The sequence below is a fragment of the Marmota marmota genome, unplaced genomic scaffold, assembly GCF_001458135.2.
Source record: "Marmota marmota marmota unplaced genomic scaffold, marMar, whole genome shotgun sequence".
NCBI lineage: Eukaryota > Metazoa > Chordata > Mammalia > Rodentia > Sciuridae > Marmota > Marmota marmota.
In genome coordinates this window covers 12,204,298-12,209,034 of record NW_026000240.1, presented here as the reverse complement: position 1 = coordinate 12,209,034, position 4,737 = coordinate 12,204,298, and the positions used below count along the sequence as shown (strand labels likewise).

The window sequence follows — 4,737 nt, the reverse complement described above, 5'->3', positions numbered from 1 at the left end:
GTTCTTCATGGTTCATAAGCCACAGGCATTCAAACAAAGGGATTATTATGTTGGTTCTGTGTTTCTTAATAAAGCTGGTATCCTGCAGGCATTTATTGCATGAATACCTGGTCTTATTAGTGTCCAGACAGAAGAAGTCTCTCTCTCTACCTTCTGAAGACGCAATTGATAAATGAGCTCGTTAGCCAGGTCAATGGGTGGTGAAAGGCATTTTGGAAGCCTACGTTGCCACAAATGTTGTTTCAATTTGACTGTTTCATAACACACCAGTAAACCCATTAGTAAGAACTCCCTGATTTCCAAAGTCGTCGCCAGTTCAGATTATCTGCAGTGACCCCAAGATGACTTATCAAGGAAGAGCTGGAATATAAAGACGCTAGGGTTCTTGCCAGGCTGGGCCGAGTCTGAGTTGACCCGCCAGAACATTCTTGCTCTCTATAGGGGTCAGGAGACTCCTGGGAAAAAGTCCTTTAGAAGCAGTCTGAGAGCAGGGAGGAGCTGCCCCCAGGGCTGCTGACCCACGTTGGTCCTATCACGAGGCTGCCCTTTGGCCAGTCCTGTTCCAGCTCTTTCGGCTTCTCAAGTAAGTGCAGGGACTTCAGTGCGAGATAAGATGTTTCAATGTGTGTTCCCTTTTGCAGAAGCTCTGCATGCTGGGACCCACTGAGCCATTGGGCATATGTTGAGAGGGACATCTGAACTCTGGGTAGGGACCAGATTAAGATGTGTTTTCAGTGTTTCTCCAAGGATTTCAGAGGAGGTGAAAAAAATGAATTTTTATCTCTCAACTCATGAAATTCTAGTCAGTGTTGCAGAATGAGGGCTGTGCTGAGTCCTTCTGGACTCTGGTGTATGTTATTGACTACACTTTTGCAGAGGATCGGGAAAAGACTGTGAAACATGACTATTCACGCACTCCCTACATTTCTTCATCTTGCCTGTGACTGGTTCTGATCAGCGAAATGTGAGTGAAAACTTTGACTCTTGCTTCAAGGCCTAGGTGACAGTACATACTGTGCATCTCCCCCAGACCCCCTCTTTACCTGTCCCCATCTCTTTTAGTCAGTGTTTTCTCCACTGTGACTAATTTTCTGACCAGAACAATTGTAGGGGAGGAAAAGTCTATTTGAAAGCTCATGGTTTCGGTGGTCTTAGTCTATAGAAGGCTGGCCCCATTTCTTGGGGTTCGAGGTGAGGCTGAATGTCATGGTGGGAGAGCGTGTTGAAAGGAAGCAACCCATATCATGATCAGAAAGAAGAGAAACTCCACTCGGCAGACACAAATCTATACACCCCGTGGCTATGCCCCCAGTGAACCACTTCCTCCAGCCACACACCCCCTGCCTCCAGTTACCATCAGAGATTAATTCACTGATTTTGTTAAAGCTATACCCCAGTCACTTCTCCTCCAAACCTTCTTACACTTTCTCACATGTGAGATTTTGGGGGATACCACACCTAAACCATAACACCATCCATGTTGTGGGAAGCAAAGAGTCCCTAAGAGGTGGTAAAAATATTAGAAAGAGCCCAGGTAATAGAGTCACAGATTAGAGAATTACCACCAGAAGCCTGCCCAGCAAGCATTAGATTGTGTGTGATGGAGAACAAAAAAATCTCGATTGGGTTGTCACAATGGCTGGTACAGTCAGCTGTCTGTGGTCTCAGGTTCCACATCCATAGATTCAACCAACCTCAGATTAAAATATTCAGAAAACGATGTTATGCTCTTGCTGATGGTTACAGTGGCCGTGTTTATGCTGAACATAAATAGGTCATTTTCTTGTCATCATGTTCTAAATAATACAGTACAACAAGTATTTCTATATCATGGACATTGTATTATAAGTCATCTAGAGATAATTGAAAGGCTATGAGGGTGTACTCAGGGCATATGGAAATACTATGTGGTTGGATGGAAGACTTGGATTTTGGTGCTCACCAGGGGTTCTAGAACTAGTCCCTCTTGGATACTGAGGGACAACTGTTTATTACCCTGACCAATCCAAACTACTTTAAAATTTTGATTTGTTTATTTATTCATCGTACTATGATGGGGAGGGCATTACTATAATATAAGGAAGTGTCTACAGAGGACATCATTAGGGAATTTATTTATTTTAATGCAATTCTCTTTGTTCATAGTGAATCATGATTAGGGTTGCAGCCCATGATGTAGTGTGTAATGCTATACCATCAAAAGTTCAGGCCCACAGCTTTTCTTCCCAATAAGTGTATTCCCACATGGATTGCTCAGTCCCTAGCTTCTATCACGCATTAATACACAAACTAAGCTGCCGTCACAAAGAGACACCCCCAAAACAAATCAATGATTATTCAGACTCAAACAGAACAGGCGTTTGACTTCCTCTCATTTAACAACCCGAGTGAGGTTGACCAGGGAACCAGGTTCTTTCTATGTTGCGACTTTACCACCCCCAGCCCAAGGCCAGCTCACTAGTGGCATGTTTGGGAGTTCCAGTGTGTGCCCTGGCGTGCAAATAATCTCATGCCTGTGTGACAGGACCCAGAGCTGCATGTAGAGCTTCTTTCACATCCAATTGGCCGAAGCATAATCACATGCCCACTCCTGGCTGGGAAGCGTCGTCTCTGCAGCCAGGTGACCGTGTGTCAGACAGAACTTGGGAGTCGTGTCACAGTGGAAGAGAAGGAGCATGGATGTTAAGACAGGTTGGGTGCTTTTCATCTGATGATTCACAGTGGGTTTCTTGCTTTTGAGCATCTTCAGTATCAGAGGAGATCAGTACTGTCTGCTACGGTACCGTTTCTTGCAAATGAGGACCATTGGACTATCTCAGGTAACGTGAAATTCCATTATGATGACACAGAATTCTCTTTTTTTGTCACCCTACTAAGGAACTAAGGTATGGAAAATATCCCTTCCTGTGGTATTTTCCTGTGTTTTTTTCCCTTTCCGCATTTTTATCAGTGCACTGTAGCCACACATAATGATGGGATTTGTTGTTACATGTTTGTACCAGCACACAATATAACTGGAGTGTTTTTAAAGTGCCCTTTGGAGAGCCTCACCTGTGTTGGCCCTCAATTAGGGGTGTCATGGAGGCTGGGGATGAGCTCAAACCTTTATTGCCAGTTAATCAGGCTGAATGCCCACCATGAACACGCGGCTCCCCCTAGACCCGCTGAGCGCCAGCCCAGTGGAGGGTGGGGTGTGCTCAATGGGACAGTGAAGTGAGGAACCTCAGGAGGAATAGTTTATCCTAAGGTGAGGGCTGAGATGGGGAAGGGGAGATTCCGAGCTCTGTGAGATTCTCTCCTTCAGAATGTCACCATGAATTAAAGTTTGAATTTTGGTTCAAGGAATCTGCTGCCAAGCAAACAAACAGAACAGGTGGATGTAGATGTACCTTCTGTCCTCATAAAACCCTCTGTGGGACATGAGAGCACAGGATCTTAATAGCAGAGCTGTTGATGCAGTGGAAAGACTCTCTGCTGGACTCTGGCAGTAAGGAGAGACAGTGCCCTTGGGTCAGATGAGAGTGTCCTAGGTCTGGCATCACATGCTCAGAGCTGTGCCACTAAGGAAGGTATCAGTCACTGTCCCCTGGGTGAGGATTAGCAGTGGCCAACCCCTCTGTGGACCCTGGAGCACGGTTGCCACATTTGGAATTGGCATTAGTAGGACAAATCCTTGCAGAAGACTAGAATCAGAGGAGAAGGACTTATTTAGTCGGAGAGGGTTCTGGATGTGGTGTAGTGTAGAAAGCGTGGGTCCTGCAGAACTCAGAACTGCATGAGCAGAAGTTGGGAGGCTCTAGAACTTGATCCTACATGGCAGATGGATTTAAGACCAGAGCTATCCGATGACAGGAGTGTAAGATTTCCTCCGGTGTCTCTCCTTGCCTCTCTTGGCCTTCTACAAACAGGCACCGCACAGTTAGTGCTCTTGATCTGCTTCCCCCTGCTGAGAGCCACAGCCGAGTGGGAATGAAGCTTGGCATTTTTGCCAGAACGAAGTGGTTGAGAGGTGACGCCAGCGAGCCATTGAGATGATGATGGTTATGTTAAGCTGTGTATTCAATTGTATATTAGACCCCTGCGGTCTGCCTTGGCCCGCTACTTTGGAGTTCTCGCAGGTATTCCTGGAGAGTTGGTTGGGGAAGTGCCAGAGGAGGGATTTCCGGTTGGTGGTGTTTCCTGGAAGGGCCACCTGGGTGGTGTTCAAAGGAGTTCGGGCAATAAAGGAGTTCCTGTTTTGAACCTACAAGTGCCTCGTGGCGGCTTGGTTATTTTGTGCCCAGTCAGACTGTGGTATCCCCCAGTGCAGGAGACCACCTAGGGGAGTGCTGAAGATAGTCACTCTGCTGTCCCTCCACCTTACACTGCCCTGATTTCCAGGATTCCCAGAAGAGGGACGGCTCCAGCGGCATACCCTTCGACTCCGGAGAAGGCAACCCCAGGCTGACGTCAGTTCTCTTCCAGTTTCATCCAAATCCACTTTTCTTTTGCGGTGCCTTGGCCTCACGGGGGCATTTGATGCACCTGAATCAGGGGTCTGGGACATAAAGAGAATCACGCTATCCAGCAAGTCTCTCTTGTTCTATGCTCTTTCGTTATAGGTAGAAAAATTAATTTTCTATTATGATTATATTCTGCTTGTCATCAATCTTGCCTCCTACCATTTTAATCTGGCAAGACAGTGCACCAGAAGAAAGGATATAGATGTCATTTTGTCAAGTGACTCTAGAGAGGGTT

At 46.3% G+C, this 4,737-nt stretch overlaps 1 long non-coding RNA gene across 2 annotated transcripts; it reads left to right on the top strand.

Annotated features, from left to right (window-relative positions):
* The first annotated feature begins 409 nt into the window (after positions 1-409).
* LOC125613604 lies at positions 410-4,448 on the top strand. Of its 2 annotated transcripts, XR_007344173.1 has the most exons (3): positions 410-964; positions 2,750-2,819; positions 4,381-4,448. It is a non-coding gene; the product is annotated as an uncharacterized LOC125613604 (long non-coding RNA). The 2 variants fall into 2 exon arrangements; XR_007344172.1 differs by lacking the exon at positions 410-964 and having other exon boundaries at positions 979-2,819.
* The last annotated feature ends 289 nt before the right edge of the window (positions 4,449-4,737 follow it).